Source organism: Dermacentor andersoni, chromosome 9, assembly GCF_023375885.2.
Source record: "Dermacentor andersoni chromosome 9, qqDerAnde1_hic_scaffold, whole genome shotgun sequence".
In the NCBI taxonomy this organism is placed as follows: Eukaryota; Metazoa; Arthropoda; class Arachnida; order Ixodida; family Ixodidae; genus Dermacentor; species Dermacentor andersoni.
The window spans coordinates 12,717,008-12,744,956 of NC_092822.1; the positions used below are offsets into that span (position 1 = coordinate 12,717,008).

At 43.8% G+C, this 27,949-nt stretch overlaps 1 protein-coding gene across 2 annotated transcripts in view; it reads right to left on the reverse strand.

Annotated features, from left to right (window-relative positions):
* Positions 1 to 8,150, reverse strand: part of LOC126527465 (chorion-specific transcription factor GCMb-like) — a 45,488-nt gene extending 37,338 nt beyond the window's left edge. For both annotated transcript variants that reach the window (XM_055068531.1, XM_055068532.2), the window contains exon 1: positions 8,008 to 8,150. The gene's annotated coding sequence lies outside the window, so the exon portion shown is untranslated. The remainder of the gene's footprint in view (positions 1 to 8,007) is intronic.
* Positions 8,151 to 27,949: the final 19,799 nt, after the last annotated feature.

Here is a 27,949-nt window from a genome sequence, read left to right on the forward strand (position 1 = left end):
TATTCGAGGACAACTCTATTTTACTTGACGCTTCCAGAGCACTTCTGTTCCATGATATTCCATATTAACTTTGACAATCAATACCCTACAATTTCTCATTCAGAAGTGGCAGTCTTGGCAAAAAGACAATCAGCGATTTGACGCAGCTTATTGCTTGGGAAAGAGGGCAGCCAGCCTCAGTTGGACCAGGAGTGCAGCTGTTATCAGCTCCGCCTGGCTCCCAGCCTGGTCACCTATGAGCAATCAGCTATACGTAATATGACAAATTAGTCTTTGTGCCGAAACTTCCGCTTGCGAACGCATAATTAGCGTATTGATTGCCAAATTTGTTAATGACTAACTCGAAGCAGAAGCGCTCTGAAAGTGTCCAACAAGCTTTATGGAGTTGTCTTCAAGTTTTTATATAATATATAAGCACATCGCGCAATCGCTATACTAAAAACACTTTTTTTTAATTGCGTATTTGTTTACTGTAATTTTTTTCACCAAAGTGGTTAAACAACCTGTAGAAGCAGCATAAGCTTAGCCACCATAGGCTTTTTATTAAATTGCTGATAATTTAAATTTGAAGGTCACGCGCTGCTCAATTATATAGAAGTGAATACTAATGATCAACCAGAAAAACGCAGCAACGAATTCATATGCAATTCATATGCCATCGTTGTTCAAGTTGATAATTAGTTGTCTTTTTTTTTTCACGTACTTGACAAGTGCGTGTACTCGGTCTCTGGCTTACTGCTGTGCGATGCTCTTTTTAAATATGTATCCGTCAGCTTTTCGTCATGGTATCACCGTTTGCATCGTTAAGTGCCGTATGTAGCGTAGCGCTTCAAACTTACGTTTTGAGGCACCTGTCGCAGGCGGCGGCTCTGTGGCTACGAAACTTAGCTGCGTGCAGAGCGTCAGGACCTGTCGCGGGTTCGACTTCCAGTAACGGCGACAGGTTTCCGGTAGTGGTGAAATGCAGAAAAGCTCGTGGGCGCAGAGATTTTGGGGCCAGTTAAAGTATAGCCCCGGCGCTTCCTCTCTTGCAAACATTAAGCGCTATGTCGGACGATACAGTTGTGCGTATAAAAATATCTTTGATCGCACATCTTTCGCATTCATCTTCGCATCCCGTAGAATGCGCTAAAAACATGCTTTCTTTCTAGATACATCCATTTTAGTGAATGCTTCAACACCCGAGGGGAGAGATTTTCGTATGTGTCAACCAGAGTGCTGGTTGAATCTATTTATTTATTTATTTATTTATTTATTTATTTATTTATTTATTTATTTATTTATGAAATGGAAATGGTGGCAACAAACACAATATGTCGCCGGCTTCTCCACGACTATGACTTGTTAAATTCATAAAGTGGTCAGTCATTTCTTTTCCTTTTCCCACAACTCCTGAAGAGGTAAAGAGTATAACAATCAACCTAAAGTGCTCTTGTGCTGGTGTAGACGTTATTCATGCTAACCACATAAAATTGGTTGCTGATATCATTGCGGATGTGCTCGCCGTCATAATTAATGCAATTTTTCAAACAGCTATATTTCCCAGCGCGTTAAATATAAGTATGGTAATCCCGGTATTTAAAAAGAGTGATAAATCACTAATTTCCAATCACAGACCAATTTCTTTTCCTCCATTTTGTAGTAAAGTTATTGAAAAACTAATTCACATTCGCCTGTCCAGCTATCTCGAAAAATTTAACTAATTTCATCCTAAACGATTTGGATTCCGTCACAGGTATTCAACTAACCTTGCTCTTATTTATTTCACTGATAAATGTAAAATTGAAATTGTCAAAGGTAACTACGTTGGTTCTGTTTTTTTAGACTTCATTAAAGCTCTTGACACAATTAATCATGTCATTTTATTCTCTTAACTTGCTTCTTATGGCATTGAAGGAACCCTTTTAAATCTCTTTCAAAGTTACTTACCTGATTGTGAGCAAATAATATACATTTCTGGCGTTTCTCCTAACAAAGTAATAACTAACATCGGAGTTCCACAAGGCTCAATCTCGTTCTGCTCTTATTTTTGTTATATATTAACGATCTACGTAAATGTCGAACTTCACCAACAGAATGCATCCTATATGCCGATGACACCACTCTTCTATCTTCAGGTAACTCTTTAAACAATCTGATACCGATGCTTAATGCTTATCTTATAAATATCTCTACTTGGTGTGCTAAAAATGAACTTTTAATTGATCCTTCCAAAACTAAGTTCGTAATCTTCAGTTCTAGCCCAATAATGATTCACAAGTTCTGCCAATTTTTATTGCTTTGCATGCTTTTTATCCCTCTAACCATTCATTATTCATTCCTTGGTGTCGAGCTTGACTCACGCTTAAAATTTAACTTGTATATCCACGAACTACAAAGAAAAACTTTGTACACGTTTAGAATTCTGTTCGAAGCTAGGTGTTATTTTTATTTACATACTCTGGTCACTCTATATTACGCATTCATTCGTAGCCATCTAAACTATTGCCTAACTTCCTGAGGTCAAACCTCATCTTTCTTCCTTACAACATGTCCAAAATCAAGCCATCCATAATATTACTAAGAGTAATCGCCGTAATCCGTAATTACTAAGAGTATTTGTCACATATTGCAGAACTTTACTGCAATCTTAACATACTCTGGATTACTAATCTTATAAAATTGAATGTTTACATATTCGCACATCGAGCAATAAAAGACCATCATTTTCTAAAATTTGTTTTGACGCAAGGTCTTACAAATAGAAATTATACACGTTTTTCTCTAAACAACAATTTTATACTTCCGAAAGTCCGCACTGACTACGGTACCCAAAGAGTTGGTTTTGTTTTAATTTAATCGCGGAATTCATTGCCTTGTAATATTAAAACTTCTGTTTCCGTGTCGTCATTTAAACGTTTGCTTTGTGATTTTATTCGTAACCAAAAACACAATTTGACAAATTAAATAACTTGTGCTTTATAGCTTTTTGCTGAATAATGACTATCTATTTATTGACTAGAATTGTTTAATCACTGAAAGATCGTACTTATTTAATTATTCTATTAATAATTGTGTTACTGCCCGTATTTTATTGTAGCTGTTCTTTATTCTTTCTTGCTGCTTAGTAGTTTTACATTTCAAGTAACATATCATAGGAGGTCCCCGTACAGTACTTCCACTATGGGACCGCCTTCTGTACAATATCATACCCACCTTTGCATAGGCTTTTTTATCAGAATGAACTTCAAATTTCAAGCGCACAAAAAAAAAGATGATAATTGGTGAAGTGATGCATTTCAACTATTTAGCAGTTCACAGCCAAACAGGAGCCAGTCAATTGAATTTAGAGAGAGAAGAGAAGGCAGGGAGGTCAACCAGAAGAGCACCCGGTTTGCTACCCTACACTGGGGGTGGGGGAAAGGGGAATAGAAAGAGCAAAAAGGGAGAGAGTAAGCACTGAGTGCGTGTGGGAGGGACACTATACAGAGGGACACTATAAACGGTCTCTTAAGCCGGTGCACTTCAAGTATTGCGCTAGTGCACGAATCGCTTTTCGTGCCAGTGACGGGTGTGGCCACGATCCGAGTATCTTTGACTCGTTGAACGGTTTTAAGTCCAGTCGGTGCAAAGTCGCCCGCAGAGAGAGGCGTTGCACATCGTAGCGAGGGCAGGTACACAATAGGTGCTCGATGGTTTCCTCGCACCCACAGGAGTCGCACATCGGGCTCTCGGCCATTCCCAAACGATGGGAGTATATATGCGTTCGTGAACGCCACTCCCAGCCACAAACGGCACAACAAGGTTGTTTCGCCGCGGGAAAGGCTACATGGCAGTTGTACTAGTAGCGTGGGGTCCAGTTTACGTAATCGGCAAATGAAGGCACTTGAAATCCAGAGATCTTGTGACTTCTTGCGTGCAAGTAGGAGAAGTTCCCTGGCAGCGTCCGACCTCGCCAAAGGTGTTGGACGCGTCTGGGTACCTTCATGGGCAGATCGGGCAGCCTTGTCAGCTAGGTTGTTGCTGACGATGCCACAGTGAGCAGGAATCCACTGAAATATGATGTCGTGCCCTCTTTCCAGAGCATGATGGTGCACTTCCCTGATGTCAGATATCATCTGCTCGTAAGTTCTGCGGTGTAATGCAGACTTGATAGTGTGAAGAGCTGCCTTAGAATCACAAAATACAACCCATTTCTCTGTTGGCTCTTCGGTGACATACGTCATAGCGGCATGGAGAGCTGCAAGTTCTGCCGACATATATAGACGTAGTCGTGTGTGACAATTTGAATCTAACTGTAACCTGCTTAGCTAGAACGACGAATGCGGCAGTTGAGCTGGTAGGTGAGGTCTAAACGTCGGTATATATATGAATGTGCTCATGATACGTCTGGTGCAGTAATAGGAGCGTAAGTTGCTTCAGAGCCGGCGATGGATGATTGGACTTTTTTGTAATTCCAGGAACAGTAAAATTCACTTGAGACTGTAATGATTCTTCCAAGTGTGACGTATGGTGTAGGAAACCGCCTTCAAGTTATCGCATACATTTCACAGACACATTTATAGCTGGTCACTCTAAACAAAAGAAGGAGGGAAAAATAAAGAAATTGCTGTCATACGTAAAAGGTAAATATTTCAATGTAGAACGTCTTTTCATGGCCTCAATGGTATACATATTGCTGAAAAGGAGAGAACTATACGCATATAGGGAACGAGACTGGAACACCACTGTGGAGCGAAAAGTATAGCAGAACGCGGTGTTCTGACTTCAACGAAAGGCGTACGACGTAGCGTAATTTTTAAGGCGTAATATTCCAATGTGAAATTCAACTATTTGCTAGCGATTACACTGCCAACAGCAAGAAACGGTAAAACCATGCATGCCCGTATACGTGACCCCTCTGATGATGACGCAACAAGTAGCGCTGCATTGTTGCTGTCTATTATAAAGGAAGACAAAATTAAATGTACCACTGCTTAGGAACCAGCTACTCAACCAAGAAAAAAAATCTCATACGAAATATAGAAATAAAGATAAAATTAAAGTCGTGAAAGTGGTACTAGAAAATTTAAATGAAAAAAAAGGAAAATAGTCCTCATTTGATGAATAAATTTCATTTGGACTTTGTTATAACCTGTGTCTACCTTTGCATTTTGAATTGTTATTTGAGAGTTATACAAATCAACAACTGCGAGTTAAGGTTATATTTACGTCCAGTATATATGCTGTCTATTACGCGTATATGTATATTATAAATATGTTACACGTTCCTGTACACTCGCGTGGTATCAGTTTTCTGTTGAAAGATTGCGCAATGGTAAGGAAACAATCCATGTTCCACATTTACCGCGCCGCCGCATACGCGAGTTATGATGTGTGAGAAAGGATCCTAGTTTAAGACGCATATTTAACATGGCCTTAATAGCGTGTGCACGCTGCGACATGACTCCATAATCCCAGTGAGTGAGTGAGTGAGTGAGTGAACTTTTATTGGGTCCCCAAAAACGCGATAAAACGCGCACCCGGCTAATCCCACGACGGGACTGACAGATCTAGTCTGCCGGCCCGATCGCGGGCGCGCTGGACGGCCAGGATTCGGTCCTCAAAGACGGGAGTTCGCAGGAGCGCGTCCCACTCTTCCTTGGTGAACTACAGACCCAGCAACGCGCACTCCCAGATCATATGAGGCAAAGTAGCAACCTCACCACAGGCCACGCAAGAACAATTCGGATAAATGTCGGGATATATGCTGTTAAGGGTCGCCGGATTTGGGTAGGAGTTCGTTTGCAAGAGTCTGAGCGTGACCGCCTGCGGCTTTTTGCTTAGCTTGGAATGAGGCGGCGGGAAAACCCTTCTTTCTAAGTAAAAGAATTTAGTAAGTTGACTGTTCTCCTCTCTGTCTCATCGGTTCCTAATGGCAATTCCTGTTTCAAACCCCGAAGGACGCTCGTTTGTATACACTATATATTCAGAATAACACGCAAAATCCGCAAATATATACCCTGCATGCATCCACGATGCCGAATGGGTTATTCTATAATGTCTTCCTCTTTCTATTCCCCTTTCCCCCACCCCCAGTGTAGGGTAGCAAACCGGATGCTGTTCTGGTTGACCTCCCTGCCTTTCCTACCCTTGTTTTCTCTCTCTCTCTCTTGGAAATTTGTCTGTGACTCTGCAGCTGTGAAAAGGTTTCGCTCCGTCCCCTGAAACTGACTTTCAGGAAGACAGTCTCACAGAAACTTACGACGAGGCTCAATATCTTTTTAGAACAAATCTTAGTGACGTCTACACGACAATGAAACAAACAGCAAGAAGTCGACGCAATAAAATCTAAATAAAAAGTTCGATCGCTATGAAAATAAACATAGCTCTCTTAATAAATCACATTGAAGTCCATAGAGGCTCAACAGAAGGCCTTCGGCATGTCAACAATGGCTGTATTTGCGCTCTCTATGACCAGGAGCGGCATCCATAACCTTTTTCGGTGCTACAGCGCATGCTGTGTTTTGGCGTGGATGCAGCCGCGTGACCGTCCCAACGTGAAGGATTGCCTAGTTTCAACAAGATCTTTCCTTACACTAAATCTTTGAAGTGATCCGGGAGACGTCATGACGTCACTTCTAATATCATCAAGGGAGAATGATGCAACGCTACAGCACTTGTGGAGCTATCGTGTGCACGGTGACTTATGACGCAGTTTTCTGGCACAGGAATTGCTACTTTTTTACGCATTCTGATCCTTCATGTGCGATGTATCCAAGAGTGCACATGCGTAATCTTTATTGGTCATCGGCTATATTGTTGTTTTTTCGCCTATTCGTACTTGACACCTAATCTGATGCGAAATAAGCTTCTTCCAGCTGATGGTGCTTCTGTTAGCGCCTCATCCTACTGATGCTGCATTTTTCCTTTCTCTCCTTATCTCTTCTTTTCCTTCCCTCTCCCCAAGTGTAGGGTAGCCAACCGGGCACATCCTTGGTTAACCTCCCTACCTTTCACTCTCTCGCTCTCTTATCATTGGCAATGAAGGCTGTGGTATAGGATTTCATAGTTTCGGGCTGACGGGGCAACATAGACGCTACAATGAGAACAGCTTGTCCATGTCCACAGATATACATATAACACTATTCACATGTTCACCAACGATAAATGTCAAAGAAATAATCGCAAGCCTCTCAACTCATTGTGCCGCATTGATGGAATACACATGGTCTGCAAATATAGCTTGAGCCCAGTAGTGTCTATAAATTTCTCGTTTCTTCACGCAGTAATCTTTAGTAGCTCTCGGAGAGATCCACGTTGATGACAACGCAGAGCGGCTTCTAATGTAACTGTACTATTTTGTGCTGCTTTGGGCAGCCCGGGGAACGACACACCATTTGAAATTTCTCGGCCAGTGTTGGATGAACAAGACAGCCAAAACGGCAAACCGCGACCATACCAGCTCAGGGCGGTCTTATATGACGTGATGCGTAGTTGTCGACGCGTGGTATAGAAGCAGCACCGTGACATTGATAAAAAGAAATACACGAAAGGCCCCTCTAGCTTAGTATATAGCAAACATTGCCAGACTCGTCAGTATTTTCAGAGCAGGCTGAATGTTCCACGACTTTCGCAAGACGCGCTTAAAGTACCAGAGAAGCAAAACACGTGCCCGGAATGCTAGAGCCTTTGGCAATCTGAGAGGATGCCACAACCGCGAAACACAATTTCCCCGACCAGATTCTCTGCTGCTTCCGAGGGAACAGCCCAACTTCCAGGGTGCAACCGTGCCCCAGGTCGGGGTAATGTGGTGATTCTATTCCATTGTTTTCATTTTTGCAATTCGCCAGCGAGCCGAACGGCGCTCCACCTACGGCATCGCCTTGTTGTACCGGTCGTGAGCGATGGATGGTAAAAAATGATTAGAACGAAAGGAATCGATACAATAAACCAGCCAAACAACTCCGAGCTCTCCTCGCACGAGTTGGAAAAGCCCGAAAAGCTCCGGAATCGAGAGTTCGCGCGGTGTCGAACAGGTTGGCTTACCCGTCTTCCGCGGCGCAATAGTTCGTCGACGAGGCCGGTCAACAACAACGGGCAGTCTCTCCTCGTTACGTGGTCATCGGCGGAGCCACCACTGCGCGGCCGCCCGGTAGCACGCGGCGACCTGCGGCAACGGCCGGACCCGCCGGAACCCCTCCGCGACCGACGCGACCAATGGCGTCGCTCGGCGGGCATGCCCGGCCAGCGCTGCCCATTCGGCGAGAGAGAGCAGCGCGCCGCCGACGCCTTATTGGCCAGCGGGCGCCTGCACACCTGTTCGCAGACGGCCAATCAGAGCGCCGCGGCTCCGACGGTGGGTTGCGGCCCGGGGGCCGTGTTGTGCGTCTGGGATCGGAATACCAGCTGCTACACGCGGCCTCGATCGGTGATCTGGCGTGCGTTTTTGTGGGAGGCTGGCTCAGTCGCTTCCGCCGAGACGAGGTCGACGTGCCTCCCTGTCTGAGAGAGGGCGATAGCTTTCCTTGAGGCGCGACGATTGCAGTGGTGCTGAATGAGCCTGGTGTGGCCACTGCTTCACGCGCATTTTGTTTACGCCGAAGGCTGCCGTAATGCCAGTAAATTAACCGACTTGCGCTCAGAAACACTCACACAGCGTTGCTGAACACAGAAGGGAGTGCGTCCGTACCGCCTATAGCATTCAAGTTACCGGCTGTTCTTTTCCAGTCGGTATTGTCGTGCAATAACAGAAAGAGCGTGCTGTACTTGAGCTGGAGCTTTATATAACAAGCATTTCGAGAACGACAACAAATGAGCTGTCAGCGCCATACGACTTTCATTCGGTCTAACAACTATATATACTTAATAAATAGGACTTTATGTACGTTTTCGTTGATCTTTACGACTTCAGAGCCAAAAAAAAATTTTTTTTCGGCGAGGCAGTTGAAATAATTAGAATAAAAAGATGCAGATGCAGCACACACGTTGAAATCTGTGAGGTGAAGTTCTAATGCATTGGGTAATTATTAAATGCTATAAAATTAACGCGATGCACATAATTTTCTATTTTAGTCTTTATTCTATGCGACGTGTAATCTCACGCAATGTTTATACTGCACAGGTAACAAGTTCATACCTATGCAACTTCTACAGTTATGCACAACACCATTCACAAGCTGTGCCGAAATGCAAACACCAAATGAGGTCGATGCACAGTGCGATACGTCAACTCAGCGATGTCACGAGCCCGAAGGCAATGCGTGGTGCCTGTGGAAGCAAGAATCGTGATGGCAGTTGCACGCGCAGAAAATGCGACACATACCTAAATTCCAGTAGTGGGCACTTCGTTCGAAAGTTCCAGGGAAGAACTTCGTTCTCGGACAAGATGCGCTAAAGTATTTTACTTTTGTGTTATTTTTCTACTTTAACCAAATCCTCGCAAATTCTGGACTTCAGTTTTACTTACTGCGACATCTTGTACCTCTTTGAGGATGGCTTTATAATTTCTAACGCTTTCAACTCGTATTCCGTGTTGGTCTTCACGCTCGATAAGAAAAGCGTTCCAGAGTTTGCTTATGATGGGCCGCCTGCAGCTCGATCGGTGCCACTGTGATCAGTTGTGATGGTATCCTAAAATAAATCTTGAGCCTGTTTACCAAATGTCTTCAGGTTATGACGGTATCTCTAACGCTATTCTCTGACGTCGCGGTATACTTTACTGTTATTTACCAGACATCTATCAGACTCCGACCAAGTGCAAAGCTCGCAGAAAGCAGCTAAAGTTCTACCATTGTTAAAAGCATAAGATAAACGGCTTCTCTCTAATTCTAACTCTATATTCGCGTAAAGTTACGGCATATTATTCATCAGCACATCACGAAATTCTTCGACTCAAACAACATTCTAAGATTTCCTCAGCGTGTTTTCCGTTTCAAGGCAACATCATTGTAACGCAACTAGTCGATTTTGTTATGATTTTTCTTCTAATCAGTAGACGGGTAATCAAGTTGATTTTATATCTTCAGAGACTTTTCTAAAGCATTTAATTTCAACTGAATTGAACTGAAGACTTTATTCAACTGTACATCTTCACATTTAGGAAGGGAGGTCAAAAGGCAGTAATGCCTCACGGGGCCCTCCCAACTGAGGCGACACTTGCACACAAGCTGTGGCAGAAAAATAGAAAGGGTAATCTAGTACCTTTTACCGGCATATATAGAAATACACAACGAGTAACAGATAACAATGCAAGCGCGCATATTAACTTTCTTCCTTTTTTTTTTAGCCGCACATAATTTTTGAAAATTGCCTGCGGCAGTTAGCACAATTCTAACACTTGATCTAAGTTACTCGATGAGGGTTCTACGAGAAATCAGAATGCTTATTTGAATAATTAACCTAATTCCGCTAACTTTTTCAAGTAATTATATTGCGGCCCATTCGAATTTAGGAATTGTAGCCGGTGACTTCGCAAGGCATATCCACTTATAACGAAATGCATTGCCGTTGCAGTTACTTCTGTGCTTCAATGCATAAAAGGGCTTTCTCTTAAAAAAGTGAGTGGAACATAATGTATTTTTACCACAATTTTGACGGTGCATATCTCTCGAAACTAGTGGCATTCTTAGAATTCGTTCCAAGTCGATATTGCAATATATATATATATATATATATATAAAGAGAGAGAGAGAGAGAGAAAGGGTACCGCGACAAGTAATTGACTTATTTACCGCATTATTATTTTTCCAGATTTATGCTGTCTAATTATTTGTTTCATGGTTGAATGAATGTGTGTTGGTTAGTGGTGCTAGGGACAGTTATGGCCAAAGAGCGCCATGACAGTGTTTTCTTTCATAGTTATTGTTGTTTAAAGATCTTGTGATATGGCGTGATTCTGTAATCCATTCTAAGTTACTGGTCAAATTGCATGCCGTACTAAATAACCCCCGTCGTGTTTCTGTCCTGTATTGCCAATTTTCATCGTTGTTGCTCCCAATTTATTTCCTTCTGTAGATTTATCTCCTGTTAATGTTACGTAGGGAGTCCCACTAGGGGTGTGCATTACGTACTTTACTATTTTTCATATATATCAATTATCTGCCACGTAACACCTGATCTAAAAAAAAAACGGTTTTATGCTGGTGATTGTGTCCTGCATGAAATTATTATTGCAATTGGTGACCATTATCGCCTTGTTGAATCCCTTGTATCCTTTCGCACGTGATGTAAACATGGCAAATGAATATTTATTGCAGTAAAACAGTTGTAATGTCCTTTACTCATCAAACGTAACTCCTTCGTTCTTTAATATTTTTTAGTGGCGTTAAACTAACACGAGTGTTCCAATGTAAATATTTCTTGGTCTAACCACATTGAACCCGTAAACAAGAAAGTACTTTAAGAACTACGATACTTGCACTGCAATTTAACTAAGACCCCATGCACGCGATACTAAGCTCCCTTTATATCATACATTAATCCAACCCATCCTTGAAAACGCCTCCGTATAGTTTGGTACTTTCAATAGTACAAATAAGCTCACTTGAATCTGTGCAAATAAAATCTGTTCATATTATCTGCGGTAATTACAGTCGCAATTTCTCACACTGCAAACACCGCAATCCCTGAACTACTCTCGCTGCGTTATCAAATTGAATCTTTAATGTTTCAGCACATCATCATTAACTCCGTCTCTGCCTTGCCCGACAGCAGTGATATCGCACTTGCTAAAGAAAATTATATTCGTAGTTCTCATGCTTTGAACCTAATATATTTTTGCTCATGCTAACACGTTCAAACAAAGGCCTTATCCACGCACAACGCAACACTGAAATTCATTACCCAGTACTAATCGTTCCTTGACATTAAATTAATATTTAGTCACCGTAGGATAGTACTTTTCGAATATACAAATTGATTTACCTACATTTATTTGTTTGTTATTTGTTGTTTCTCTTCACGTCCCTATGTTAACTACTTCGAATTACTTGTGTGTCACTATACATCACCAACTAATTCTGGAGGATCTGACAAAAATGGGCACATACCCGACAGACAAATCAAAGAGAATCAAAGAAGCCTTTGAATATCATGCGCTCTTCTATGAAGATATGTGTATGTTTTAGAGATACCTATAATATGACATTATACGTACACGTTTTATGTCATGATAAATATATTTTTTTGTCCTTATAGATGTAATAACCGATGTGGACGCAGCAGCAGCTTTTGCAAGATTCCTTTATTGCACAAAAAACAAGGGTTTATGTAAGCGCGATGTATCGCTTATCGGCACACGTGCGACGGGTTTAACACGGAAGACATGCGCACAAGATAGCCAACTCAGTCACGTCGCTCTGTTATCACAATAGATTAGAAATCCTACTCGGTATTCTCTCTTACCTGGAAGACCTGTGTAACAAAGGACGTGGCCGCTGGTCAGCACTGTATAAGCCTCACCAGTTCTTCTAACCTCAGGCCGATAATATCCCAGGCAATGCTTGATAATTCTTCAAGAAGCCCTGCTAAGCTAGCCTCACTCGAAAGGTTTCGCGTGTTGAACTTTTCAAGGGCCAGTTTCCAGTGGCGGCCTCACCGCATCCACAGATTCTTACCGCCCTCTGCCCCGTCGCACGTCTGACCTCTGCCTTGGTCACGTGCTCTGCAGCCGCTGGGGACGGAGAACCATGGGCTGATCGCAGGAGTCATGAGGGAGGTAGCGGCCGAATACTGAACCAGGGAGGCCAATTCTTGTTCTGGTGAGGGAAATGCCCTAACAGAGAAACAAGGAATGAAATAGATTTTATACTCTCTGCCGATCCCAGCATAGTGCAGGTTGTAGAAGTGTTAGGTAGAGTAAAGAACAGTGACTGTAGGTTAGTGAAGTTGAGCGTTTCTCTCAATTTGAAGAGAGAAAGAGTAAAATTAGGAACAGGCATACCTACAAGCAGTAGGGTTAAAAACAGACGAGTTCGGGCTGGTGCGCGCAAACTGCAACTTTAGGAAATGCAGCTTTAGAACAGGGACATGAAGCTATCATAGAAGTAATGAATGAAACCGTAACTAGCCTGATTTCAGAAGTGGCATTTGAAGTGGGAGGTAAGGCACCAAGGCCACCAGAAGGTAAGCTCTTCCAAATAACAAATGACGTAATAAAGAAATGACAAAGCATGAAAGGGTCCAACTCAAGAGAACAGCTGCAATTCGCTGAACTGTCAAAACCAATCAACAAAAAAAAAAGTAAGGGCTATTCGAAATTAAATGTGTCAAAGATTGAGGAAACAGCAAAAATTGCCGCAGCATGAAATCACTGCGAAGAAAACTTCGCATAGAACAAGGCAAGTTGTATGCACTGACAGAAAAGTAGGGTAATGTCATCAGCAATTTCGATGATATAGCAAAAACAGAAGAAAAATTTTATACTGACCTGTACAGCACCCAGAGTAGCCACGCCACTTTCATTCGAAGTAGTGATGAACAGGATACAGAGGCTGCTTCTATAGCTAGCGATAAAGTTAGAAGAGCCTCAAGACATGACCAGGGGGAAAGCGACCAGAGAAGATGGAATGACAATCAATTTAGTCAAAGAAGGAGGAGATATAATGCCTGAAAAGCTTGCGGCTCTTTATACGCAGTGCCCCATGACTGTACCAGAAGTGTGCCAAAGAGCTGGAAGAATGCCAACACTATTAAGGGGCACGTTAAAGAATTGAAGAATTATTGGCCCATTAGCTTGCTTTCAGTATTGTATAAAATATTCACCAATATAACTTTTAACAGAATCAGGGAAATACTTGACTTCACTCAACCAAGAGAACAGGCCAGCTTCAAGGAAGGGACATTCTACAATGGATTACATCCACGCCATCAATCATAATGGGAAATCTACGAAGTACAATCAATCTCTCTATATGGCTTTCATAGATTATGAAAAGCCAATTGATTCAGTAGAGATACTAGCAGTCATAGAGACATTGCGTAATCAAGGAGTACAGGAGGCATAGGGAATACCTTAGGAAATATCTACAAAGACTCCACAGTTACCTTGGTTCTCCACAAGAAAAGTAGAAAGTTGTATACCTATCGACAAAGGGGTCAAGCTGGGAGACAATTTCTCCAGTGCTTTTCACTGCATGCTTAGTAGAAGTATTCAAGCTATTACACTTGGGAGGTTTAGAAGTGACGATCAACGGCGAATATTCAGCAACCTTCGGTTTGCAGATAAGATTGACCTGTTCAGCAACACTCAGGATGAATTGCAACGAACAATTGAGGACCTTAACTGAGAAAGTGTAAGAGCAGGGTTGAAGATGAAGATGAAAAGGGAAGAGATGAAGATGAGAAGGGAATTTACAGAATAAAAATGGGTTGGAGCGCATTCGGCGGACTTTGTCAGATCCTGACTGCAAGCTTACCATTATCATTGAAAAGAAATGTGTACAATCAATGCATTCTACCGGTGCTAACACATGAGGCAGAAACTTGGACGTTGACAAAGAAGCTCGAGAACAAGTAATTAAGAGCAACGAGCAATGGAATGAAAAAATTTTAGGCGTAACATTAAGATACAGAAAGAGAGCGGTGTGGATGAGAGAGCAAACGGGGATAGCCGATATTCTAATTGACATTCAGACAAAGAAAAATGTAGCAGGGCAGGCCATATAATGCGTAGGATGGATAAACGGTGGACCATTAGAGTTACAGAATGGGTGCCAAGAAAGGGAAGCGCAGTTGAGCACGGCAGAAAACTAGGTGGAGTGACGAAATTAGGAAATTCGCAGGCGCAAGTTGGAATCAGCTAGCGCAAGACAGGGGTAATTGGAGACCGCAGATAGAGGCTTGCATCCTGCAGCATCTGAGGATGATGAATGAATGAATGAATTTATTGTTTGATTAAGCAGAACAGAGTTACACTTACTGGCTCTACTGTGCCGGTCAAAGCTCAGGGCTAATATCACCCCATTAGCTGCAGATTGGCGCGTGAATATAACGTTCACAAACAAGGTATGTTCCAAAAGTTCATTCAGCGAGTCAGCATAATAGTGGGAGAAGATGTAGCGACACTTCTCTCCCTCGATTTCTCCACTCCAGAAGACCCGATTGACTTTTAGTAGGAATCCATAGCGTGGCATAGCGCAAAAAGGACGAAGGACAGAACAAACAATACAAAACATGCATTATCCGATGTCATAGATTTGTACCAACTAGTCCTAGCACAGGGCTTGCTAAGTTATGTTTCTGGTGTGAGTCGGACTGCTGAGAGACAATGCAGAATTTAATATGTGCGCTACTGCTTGCAACCCATTTTTATTCTTTGCCGGAACAGATATCGACGAACGGACGGAGCAAAGGATCAACATAAAATTTATTGTGAAATTGAGCACGATTGGCGCATAAGTTCATCAAATGTTTCAAAAGATCTTTGGAAAGGCAGCCCTAAAGTAGAGAACTGTGTTCAAGTGGGTCGAGCGTTTTCAGGTGGGTTGTAAGGACCCCAAGAACGACGTAAAATGAAGATGACCTTCCACCTCGTGCGTGCGAATAAAAAAACGTAGATTGTGTGCGTTCTCTTGTATTCCGTGACCGTCACATGCCCGTCAGAATATCAGAAACACTTGGTTTGGGAAAGCCGTCCGTTCCCCGGATTTTGACTGGAAATTTGGAAACGAAAAAGTTTGCGACAGGATGGTGCCGAAACTGCTGACTCCTGAGCAATACTTCCGACGAAAAGAATGTTGCATTGATTGCAAAAAATTTCAGACGACAGCGATAAATTCCTGCAAGCGGTCGTTATCGGCGACGAAACTTGCCTTTAAGAAAACGATATCGAACTGAAATCACGGAGCAAGGAGAGGAAAAAGAAAGAGAAGCCAATACATAAGAAAAAAGAAAGAAAAGCGCGGAAGAACAAATCAAAAAATCAAAATCGTGTTAATATTGCTTTTTGACTTCCGCCATATAATTTTGCAGCGCGAATTTGTTGCTAAAGGCCAAACTATCAATGCACATTTCTCTGTGGAGGTCCGGAAGCGTCTGACAGATCGTCTGCACCGCGTGCGGCTAAGATCGTCAAAAGAGGAGCGCTGGATTCTGCACCATGCATGATAACGTCCCTGTGCACGCTGGGATGATAGCGCGCGAGTTTTTGGCACGCATTTCCATCACTCTGCTAGAAAACGTTCCCTACTCGCCGAATTCTGCCCCCTTTGAATTGCTTTCTTGTTCCTGAAATGTAAACTGGTGCTCCGGGGGCGGCATTTCGAGGACGTAACGACAATTAAACATAAAATGACAATGCTGCTGAAGCGCTTAACAGATGACTTTCCAGCGAGCTTCCAGCAATGGAAGTAGAGGTGTTTTCAGTGTATTGTGTCTCAAAAGTACCTTGAGGGTGACCACACTGACCTGCTTGAAAGTTTGTGAAATGATTTTTTTTTTTTAAACGTACTGCGTGTACTTAAGAGAATGACGTTTTATATATTCCCACGATATATTTCCAAATATATCTGGCGAGGCAAAGAAAGGTTCGCTTTAAATATCTATAGAGATCTGTCTGGTAAGCCTTTCGTGATTGGTGAATACCTGCAAGACTTAGCAACTTGACAGCTTCTGTTAGAGGTCTCAGCCTGCAGTCAGGATTTTTTATTTGCGTAATTTAACACTCTATTCACATCGGAATAATGGACAGCGCCTCGTGCCACTTTTATGAATGCGACAAGATCATAGTTCATAGCCTCATCCACTAACGGTCTTTTGGTGGGAAAATATGGCCATTTAGTTATTTATTTAAATACTCTCAACGTCTCTTCGGCGGTAAACATAGGAGTCGTTATGCTCGCACAAAATGATGTTATACAATACCTATGCACTTATTCATCGCTAATAATAATGGTATTGAATGAAGAATGGACAGGATTGCTGACAAGGAATGCGGGGAGGTGGTCCCAGTCAGAAGCACTGCCTGCAGCCGCAGCCGAGTTTCAACGACGCACCCATGAGAGCACGTTATTTGAAACGTCTGAAATATAGACACTATCGGGGGGCGTGCTTTTCGTGTGAGGGCTTGAATTGACGCGCCTATCCCGTTACGGGCTGTCCCGCAATTTTGTAATTTGCTGTATAGTTGATTCAGATCAATTATATTTAGTTCTTTTACTTGTCTTAATTCGCAAAGTTACGTCAACCTACATCGATGGCCTAGTATCACTCTAAGTACCTGTACCAAGCAGAGCAAACGTACGCCACATTGAAAATTCCTTGGAGTTCTAAACAAAAACATTAATCACGCTCGCATTGGGACGCGTGAAGTGCCCGCAGATTCATCACATAAAAGGAAGCCTTTTTTTGCAGAAAAATTAACAACATAATGAACAAAAGAACTGAGTTGAGGTTATTGGGACGTTATTTGAGTCTTGTAGCGTGGCAATCGTATGCCGAATACGGGAGGCTTTCAGCCCTTGACCAACGTTTCTCCTCTCACGTGCCCTAGCAGAGGGTCCAGAGGGCCCTTAGAACCGTTTGTTCCTCCAATATGTTCCAGTTATGCTTCGGTTCCAAGATGGCGGGAAAATATCGGTTCGGTTCGGCTCCGCCTCAGCTGAAAATAACGGTTCATCTTCGGTTTCGGTTACATTGCGGTTCGGTTCGGCACCCTGTTTGCGATAATCGGGAGAAGCAGTGAGTGTTAATCCGTATGACGTCGAAAACTCGGTAGATAGCGCTGGTCCCACAATCATTGTCACTGATTAAATTAACAATTTTGATGAAAAGTTTGTGCGTGCGGGAAGGGAGGCAAGTGAAGAGGAGAGGCTCGGAAGCAGCAGGCTTGCGGCTACTCTATTAACCTTTCGGGAAAAACAAAACACGCTTACCACTCGCGAGACTTGAGCAACGACCATAAACATAAAGGGCTTAATAAGCTTGAGGGCTTAAGCACTAAAGTCTGCGGGCTTGTAAAGAGTATATGCTGTACGAAGCGAACATTTGGGCTAGGAAACAGCACTGAGGCACAGTAGTTTTTGTTGTTTCGTCTACACAAGTGGTACCTACCCATCGTATAGCATTGGCGAAGAATTGGGCAGTTTGCACAAAATGAAAAGTAGTTAAGAAAATAAAAACTGTCTTACTCGGGAAAGACGTGTTGTGCACAGTGTTCACAGTGGAACAGTCATCATACTAGAGTGAATCAAAAATCATTGTATTTTTTTCAGAAAGGCAGACGACGGGAGTCAAGTATAATGGCTTTCATTACATTGCACAGGTCCGTGTATAGTTTCCTCTTCCTCACATCACTTTAGACTGATTTGTTGCGGTGCAGATGCCGCTCTTTAGTAACACACAGATGGCGTCGAATGTTCACCTCCGGTCAGCTTAGGCGAGCATTTCAGTACACAAGAGAATCGCGGTGGCATAGCGTTGTGAGTAACAGCTGTTCACGTCGAACCGATACACTGGCGTAAATTGAATATGAGCGCGCGCAACCACACAAAACGAAATCACCTGCCGTTCCAACGGCGCGGACAGCAGACGTTCCACAAATTATCTTCGCGCACTCCACATACGAACCGTTCCCTCCTTCTTGCTCCTTTCGTACTCTTTCGAGCGCGCACCGAAAACTCGGGCCCGTCTTGTTATGCCCGCTGATCTGCATGTGCGGCATCTCCACGGGGGGCGCCCTTTTCGCTTAACCGCGCATTAGGCCAGCGACACGTACCGTGCATGCTCCTCGGAGGGTCGCGGCGAGATCCTCCGAGGTGCATCCCCGCCGCCTGGTGCTCGGCCACGTGTGCGCGAGTGCGAGCGTAAGCTGCCTGCGCGATGCTGTACTAGCGCAGAATGCACCGATTTCTTTTTCTTTTTTTGTTCTTTCTTCATTTCGCGGCCACTCCGTGCGTTTGTAAGCGTGCTTTCGAAGGAAGCAAACAGGCGGCGCTGTCGGCTTCGTTCAGAGCGTAACGAGGTGCCGCGTTCGATGAATGAGTCGCGGCTCGCTGACAAATGGCGGCCGGACCACCTGGGCAGGCTCGCCGCGGGTGCCCTGCGCAGCGGGGCGCACAGAGAGCCTTGCCTGGGCGGCTTCCGCGCACCGCGTGCGCACGCCAACGCCACGTCTGGTCAGCCAGCCACCAGGCTCGCTGTCCCGCGTCGCTTACCATCAGTGCCAGGAAAGATAAATAAAGTGGCGCGTAATCTTGTTACAGCGTGGCCTGGGACGGTACGAAACGGTCTGCCTCTCATACGGCAAGCAAGTGGAGCGGTTTGCTCTTTTCTTTTTCTTTTTTTAACATCAAGTGTGGCAAGATACTAGTAGCAGGTATGTTCATGAATATGCAACTTAATGTTTTCTTATATTTTTTTCGGCTCAATATCAGTTAAAATTATGTTAAATTCAGAGGGGTTACGTGCCAGAACCACAATCTGATTATGAGGCACGTCATATAGTGGGGGATATCGGATTAATTATTTTGCACCAAGGGCTTTGCACCAAGGGTACACGAGCTTTTTTTACATTCCACTTCCATCGGAATGCGACCGCCGCGGACGGGATCGAACCCTCGACCTCGAGGTGAGCAGCGCAAAACCATAGCCACTCCTATATCGCAACGGGTCAATAGATAGGAATATTCCAGCTGCATTTCCATCGATCGCTGTGACCCGGTCATATGGCGTTCTATTATTGAGCACGAGGTGCTGAGTTTGGTAACTGGCGGCTACATTTTGATGAAGGCGGAGTGCGAAAACGCCTGTGCACTTAGATGCAGACACATTTTACTGAACGCCAGCTAATGAAACTTAATCCGGAGTTCTCTTCTGCGACGTTTCTCATAGCATGTTACTGAGGCGTTAACCCACGATCGTTCTTCCTTTTTTTTTTATTCGGTGGACTTGCCGCAAAGCATAGGTACCAAAAATTTAGCAAGAGCCGTCGAATAAATGCATGCAGTCACTGCAGCAATGAATTGGCCCACATTATTATCCCTTATTCAACGGGTAAAGACATCTAGGACATTCACCTTCCTAAGCATATTGTGCCTAATGTCCTTTATAGTACCAGGACACAGCCACAAAAGTTGACAGTCACGCTCAAGAGGATGAAGGCGAAAGCCTGCGCACTCACGAGACATTCTCACTCACGAGACTTTGACATTCTCATTCGAATACGACGTTACTTTCTATTATGTGCTTTCACTTGTGCTTATTTGTGGTCGCCTAGACATCGCTATTGAATCTGCATGGTTAATGGCATGTTAGAACGGTCGTGGCAAGTCTATGAAGACAATTAAGACACATACGCAGGTCCAACGAATCAACTGTTTTCTTTGTTAACACTTTAATTGATGAGGGAAGCTACGTGGGCTTGTATATATATGGTGCCTTCTGCTTTCTTGTAGCGCACGCAGAATGAGAGGGACACCGAAAGGCAACGTATAGACAAACACACAGCGTTACCTTTCAACAACAGATTTATTTCAAGTTCTCGCAGGCGTACTTATACTCCTCAAAACATCCAGGACACGCGTACATTGCTCGGCAAATATGAACAAAACCAGGAAAGCCACACGCAGATACTTTTGTGGCCGCCCTGTGTCTGTTCAACTTGAATAGAGATAATCGAGCTGTTTTATTGATAAAAAAATGGATGGCTTACTGACGCATGTGCTTGAATTTTGGTGCCATAACGCCGGGCGGTCGTTGGATTTTGCGACCCATGCGCCACGTAAGGCTTTCGCCCTAAAAGATGACGGCTGTCCACCGTAGACACAAGTGCCAGGTACTTCGGACACGTCATGGGGTTGTCGCTTGCAGATCGCCAGGCGCAGGTGACGGTAGGTGTCAGGGCCATCCCATCCTACAAAGACAAACTTCCTCCACCCGGGAAAGGTTGCGGGAACAAAGCAGACATGTTGCGGTATAAGTGCACCTTTGTCCCGCCGGCGGATGGACTTGTGGACTTGTATTCGGGGGTCAGACAGAAGCGAGGGTGGCGGATCGCCTGGTAAACTCGGTGAGTGAGCCGTTCGATCAACCAGCTTGTTGAGTGGACTACCACTATGGGCCTGAATCCAGTGCGCATTAACAGTGAAGTTCGACAACTTTATTGGCCTGTGTATTCTGTGGCAGATTTTGATTGCCTTTGTAACATTCTTTAGTTCCTTCGATGAGCCGAGTGATTCCGTGTACTTGTAAAGTTGTGTAAATTTTGGTAATTCACTAACACATTTGATGACGTCATGTATGGCTCGTAGTTCTAATAACAGGGAAACTGGAGTTTCAGTGGCATAGGTGCGTGTAAAATTAATTCAGGGATGACCACGGTTTACGCAGGAGACATATCCTCGTTGTGGAATGACGGCTGCATCCGTGCACACGATGAAATGGCCCTGAGGAATGGCATGCGGAGTTGTGCAAGCTTTATGGTTATGTCGGCGAAGATTGGTTGTCTTATTTATAGTAAGAGACGTGTAGCACCACAGAGGAAGGTCATTCTTTGTCATGGTCAGAGGGCACTCTCCAGTGAGATGATTGTTAAGAGCAGCGGCCTCCGCAATGTTCTGTCTTTCAGGGCTTCTGACCTTCTCTCGCCGAGACACGAGCTCTGAGATATAGTTTCGAGCTGAGCGGGCTCTTGCACAACTGGAATGGGTGTAAGACGATTCGATCTTGTGTACTTAGGATTAGATTTATAAATAAATAAATAAATAAATAAATAAATAGATGTCAGGGCGGCCACAAGTACTTTGGAACTCCCCATTTTTTTAATGATTGCTTCTTGCTGGCTGGTTAGTAGTCTGAATGTGGTCTGGAGAATGTTCTACTCCCTTACCGTATAATTTTTTTTCTTCCACCTATAATTTTGAGTCATAGGAAGCTGGCAAAGGAATCAACGTACTCGGGTAAGTCAATTACCGTGTTGGTAGAACATTTGCTCTTGTAAGTCCTTCAATTACCTCGTAGCCAGGCACCCATTTGAGAGTAACTCATCCGTAGTTCGCTATTCCAGCTTACGTGATATTCGTGGTTATTTTCGTGGTCATCTTCGAGGTTACCTTCGTGGTTACACTTCACAGACAACTGAGGTCTCGCAGTCGTTGGTTCACACTTTCTGAGAAACAGTCACATTTCCTTTTTCTTTTTTTTGTTAAATTTCAACTCTGCTTTGTTGTAATTCATCACACACCCTGCCAGTTTTGCTATACGGTGCCCAGAGACTTGTTTGTATTTGCAGCGCAAGACATGTTGTAGTCATTGCCATGAGGGGAAGCCACCGATAAAGACACTGGTTCGAATGCTGCAGACGCCACGAAGCCGATTTACTGTTTGAATGACTTAATTCGCGGGCATTCGCTGTCATCTCCTTTAGACATTAAAATTTCTAACATTCCTGTTGTTGAGGACGCAATTGATTATTGATATATTACGATTGCAAGGAAGAAAGGAAGGAAGGAAAAACTTTAATGCTCTATTTACAAAATATCAAAACGGGATAATTACAGCGGAAAGACAAGAACAAATATAACGATACACTGATGCTTGCCTCGATAGGTTATTGGATAAGTTCAAAACTATATACTGCGTGGTAACGCTGTAATAAAAGCTTGCACTAACTCTTTCCGTTTTATCGCCAGCCGCAACACTACAACTTAAAACAAGCCATGCAGAAAAAATTAACAAAAGTGTGCTACTCTGAGTGTTCACTCAGTAACAAGCAAAATATGGTAGGGAAGGGATATACCTACGCTAATGCGCTCGTTGTAACATTATATATTTTGCTTTTCGTCTTTCATGAAACAGAATTAAATGATACATTAGATAGGTTGAATATGGGCTTCAACAGGACATAAAGTAGGGTAGTGAATGCTCTGCTAGCTCTGTCCCGCTTCCATGCTTACCCACCGTCATCTGCCCTTAGCACCGCTCGAAATGATAATCTCACCTTACAAAAATATTGTTTTCCAGATGAGGCTCGGCGAGCAAACGTCTGGCAAGGACGACTCTTGTTGTTAAGCTAGAATGACGAGGTGTGGATTGTTTCATGCCGTGGAGAGGAAAATGTTGCCCATTGGGAGTGAGCTACAATAGCAGAAGTATGTCCAACTAACTGGCGTCTCAGATTCCAGGCAGCCGAGAAGGATTTGAGGGTGTTGGCCAGTTAAGTGTACGGCTACTGAGATTCGCTAATTTCTGGCGGGGTAAAGCGGATTAATGCGTAATGCCAAGTTTCTATAAGTACCGTTTTGAGGAGTATGGATCACAGCGTTCTACCGGTACATGTGTATCGGTCTGAAACATAGACGGCGACGTAACCCGAGAACAAGCCGAAGGTTGCGCAATGGGCGATGTATATGGAAATAGTAAGCGCAACGTTGAAAGACAGGAAGGCCATAGTGTGGGTCAAGGAGCAAAAGCAGGTGGATAGCTGACATTCTATTTGAGATAAAGAGGAAGAAATATAGTTGCGCAGTTCATGTAACGTACCGTATTTGCATGTATATAACGCGACCACGAATATAGTGCGAGACGGGACTTTCAGTCTCTCAGAAAAAGAAATATATGTATAATACGATTATAAGGCGCAGTGATGCCACAAAGGAACATGAAACAAGGCATAAATGTGGAGGCCCGCCGGGCGCTTTATTCATCATTGCTGCGAACTGCCGTCGCAAAATACAGTGAAAGGACGAGTGCATGCACAATTTACTCGTTGTCATTGTCACTGGCCGACGTCTTTGTCGCTGTCAGCGAGAACGGCGTCGTCGTCCTCCATGCCAGCAAGGTTACTGAGCAGGCAGTGCTTCAGAAGTTCCCGTTGCACAATCTAACATGACGTGTTGGATTGTGGGTTCGAATAAGACTCCGTACACGGTAGAGATCGCGGTGGTGACTTGTGGTTTACCTCACTGTAATTTGAAGCGCCAGAAAATTATATAGATAACCAAACTCGCGTTATATTCATGTCATGAACCCGAAGAAAACGCGAGACGCGTTATGAGGCTGAAAATTTCAAAAGACAAATAAATAAATAAATAAATAAATAAATAAATAAATAAATAAATAAATAAATAAATAAGAGAGTGTGCATTATATTCGTGAAAATACGGTATTGGGCCGGTAACCGCTGGTCTGTTAGACTAACAGAATGGGTGACGGGGGAATAGAAGAATATTCAGAGGATTAACTTCTGTGATGAGATCAAGGAAATTCACAGGCACAGGTTGGTGTCAGCTGGCTCAATTGGAGATTTTGGGGAGATGGATTCTTCCTAATGTGGCTCGCAAAATTCCACCAATTTAAATGCCAAAGACATCCTTGCTCATCAGCGTGGAGTCCGCAGAAAATACCCGCCGCCCCACCCACAACTTAACGGGGAAGAGGCCGCCGATTGGCGTAAAATACAAACCGGGGTGTTCCCCCATTTAAGATTGCTAAACGCCATGTATCCCACTCGTTATAGGGCCAACTGTCCTTGGTGCGGTGGCATACCTACCCTAATACACATAACCTGGGAGTGCACTAAGCACCCTCATCGGCCAAATACCAGTAGGACAATGGAGCAGTGGGAGGCACAGCTCGCCCGCTCCGACCTGGCAGGACAAAAGTCCTTAATTAGCCAGGTCAGGCAGGCGGCAGAGGCCAGTGGGGCCCTTGACTGAGAGGCTCCGACCACCCCTCCTTCAAATCTTTACACTTGCAATAAAGTTTCTCTCTCTCTCTCTCCTAATGTGGCTATGATATAGGCTGGGAATGATCACGATAATAATAATGACAATACTGCTACTACTACTACTACTACTACTACTACTACTACTACTACTACTAATAATAATAATAATAATAATAATAATAATAATAATAATAATAACGATGCTGCTGATGCTGATGATGACTGTGATGCAAAGGAGAGGAGGGTATATTACGTAATAGTTTCAGCGCACACTTATGTCTCAACGCAACTGCTGGTCTCGTCTCGACATTGTCCATTGACTCTTGGTCTTGACTACCGGTATACTACCGGCGAGACCAGTTACTTAAGCACCACCACCATTGTGAACAACATTTTCCAGCAGATAGGCGCCGTTGGTTCGTATTATTATAGAACTATTGCGGATAATGGGCGAATATGGCACGGAAAGCGAGCATTGTTCACACAGTTCACTACTTTTGCCAGACACCATGGAATAGACCGACACATTCACCAGTAATACTGAAGTTGACCACTTTTCGCTCACGTGAAGTACGCGTCGGTTTTGCAAACCCATAAAGAACTTTGTAAGCATTGAAATGCGGCCTCACAAGTACGACATCTTTTTTAGTGTTTAGCGCAGACGTTTCATAAAACAACGAACAGCAAAGGAGACATTGACAAGCGCCATAAAGAACAATGCTGCCAAATCATTTGACTGCCCAAAGCTGCACGACGGCTTGTTTGCGGCTTATGCCTGTGAAATTTTCATTCCAGGCACGTTTAAACAACTATGCTTCTTGTACTCTCGCTCTACCGACGTCAATCCAAAACACAAGGCCTCGCTGGAAGAACCTTGCAATCAGCGAAGTCAGGCCATAAATTGGTGGACATGGATGGCTCCCTTTTGTCGCTGCCGGCTATTCAGACGCCTCTTTAGCGGCCATCGGTCGGCTCTTATCGATGACGTCAGCCAGAACCTAAATCGCCACTCCCTTCATGGCTCCCGTTCTCTCCCTCTCCCCTGAAAGACAATCAGGAGTGAGCCTGTGAGTGCGCCGCTTCCCACTCACTAAAGCTAGGCGGCAAAGCCCAACGCAAGTACTGCAGTGGAGACCATCGCCGTGCCAACGGCGTCGCTAAGCTCTATGGTGCGCCTCAGCGCAGTGGCAATACAATAGTGTTGGTGGGGTTCAGCATTCGATAAGCTGATCCCGACCTGTTTTATGGCAGGATCTGCGAAGAGGGCTGACCACGTCGCCGCTTATCGCATGAGCTGTCTGCTCGTCCTTTCCAACTATTGGACCAACGGGGTTGTTTGTTGCTGCCGTTGCGTCGGAAAGATAGTCGCTTAGGAAAGCCCTGTGTCTTTAGTTTTGTGTTCGCGTAGATCTCATTGAAGGGCCGGATGCTGGGGAGCTCATGGCGAACGAACACGCTGTGTAGACTTCAGAATACCTTTCTCCACGCTTTCACCAAATCGCTTGGACTTTAACGTTGTCGTGTTGACGTGCATCTCGGACCGAACCGATTCATCGCAGGCTGTTGAGTGATTCGGGGCACTGCTTATGACTTTTATTCACATAATCTCCTCTCTACACTGACACAGCCAAGAATTTAGATTTGCATTTTCTAATAGTAAGTACTGTTTCTATTCACTTAGAGGCAGCTTCTCAACACCTGCAGAAATTGGAATTATTCGCGGGAGCCGCGCGCCGGAAACATTTACTCTAATAATAAACATTATAGTTTCATTCACATGCATGAAGTCAGAGACCCTAGCCTCCCAGCGTACACACATCCCCATCTACATTCAGTCTGCGGCAAGACTATAGAGAGTCTACTGCAAGAGTAGCCAGCTATTCATAACCAACGCTATGTACAAGAGGCTTTCTTTGTCTTTATTTAGCCTTGCTCCGCAAGGTTCTGCTTTCCACTCCCGTGGAGCAGAAACAAGTGGGCGATCTCAAACGATGGCCTCAGTCAAATGAAACGACGTATCCGATAGAATCTTTACCAAAACCAAGCAGACCATTTGAGCATACCGGTAAGGGCCCAACTGTGCTGTTGTACTGTTCTAACGAACCTGTTACTATATTTGCAAAGTGATTAACAATGCTTATGGCCAAGTAAGTCTAAATAAATATCTCAGCGTAGTTTCTGACTGGTGCGAGACTTGGCAAATGAAACTTAATGAGAAAAAAACTGTGTCTATGCGCATCACCAACAAGAAGCACCTTCGAGCGTATCAATACAGTATTAGGTAATGCGCAGTTACTGAAGCATACCCTTTTAAATATTTAGGCATCACAGTTAACAACCGCTTGAATTGGTAGCAGCATATCGACAATGTGTGCATCTGCTCCACGTAAACTGGCCTGTTAAGGCAAAAGCTTAAACACTCGCCTTCATTTGCGAAACTATTAGCGTTTAACTCTTTGTTAAGGTCGATATCGGATTATGTCTGTGCCGTCTGGGACCTGTTCACAAAAAAGGGGCATTAACAAATTTGGACACATCAATAAACTAGCCGTACGCTTCATATTTAATTGTTATTGACATCATGATTTTCCATCTCACTTAATGAATAAAAATAACACTGTCACCCTTGAAGCTCAAAGAAAGGTAGCACGCCTAAATTTCTGTTCTGCCTCTGAAAATGTGACTCACAGCTTAATTGTTCGCCCTATCTCCAGCCGCTATTAGTCAGACCAACTCGTCATCACCCCGACAAGGTAACTCCGCTTTTCGCGCGCACAAATTGCTTTAAGTCTTTTTTCCCTAGAACAATAACTGAATGGAACGCCCTGCCTGTCGATGAATTCATGTCAAATAATGTATCATTTACAACGAAAAAATTGTGCTTGTAGCGAACATTTATTTTTGTGCGTGTGGACCTGTGTGTAAAAAGATGAATCGTGCCAATGCTCTCGCTGTGTTAAGGTTGGTGCGGCTTCATTAGTACATCGGTTTCTGATACTCTCCATATTTTCTTCTTTCCGCCAAAAAGCTATCCTTTCTTATAACGCAATGTGCATAGTACCTTGCATTGTACGCGGTATTTATTTACTGCACTCTACGCAGTATTTTTTCTTCATTTTCCTTCTTTTTCTTGGAAGGTCATAGATTAGGTATCGCAGCTGTATAAACAATATTCCACTCCTGCATAGACCCCACTTTACCCTGCAGTATTCTGTAAATAAAACAAATGAAATAATAGAATACTTGCATAGAGATTTGGCTTCGCAAAGAGCCTTCTCTGCACGGCCCGACTGCAGTACCGTTTGGAGATCGAACTTAGAAGTCCTC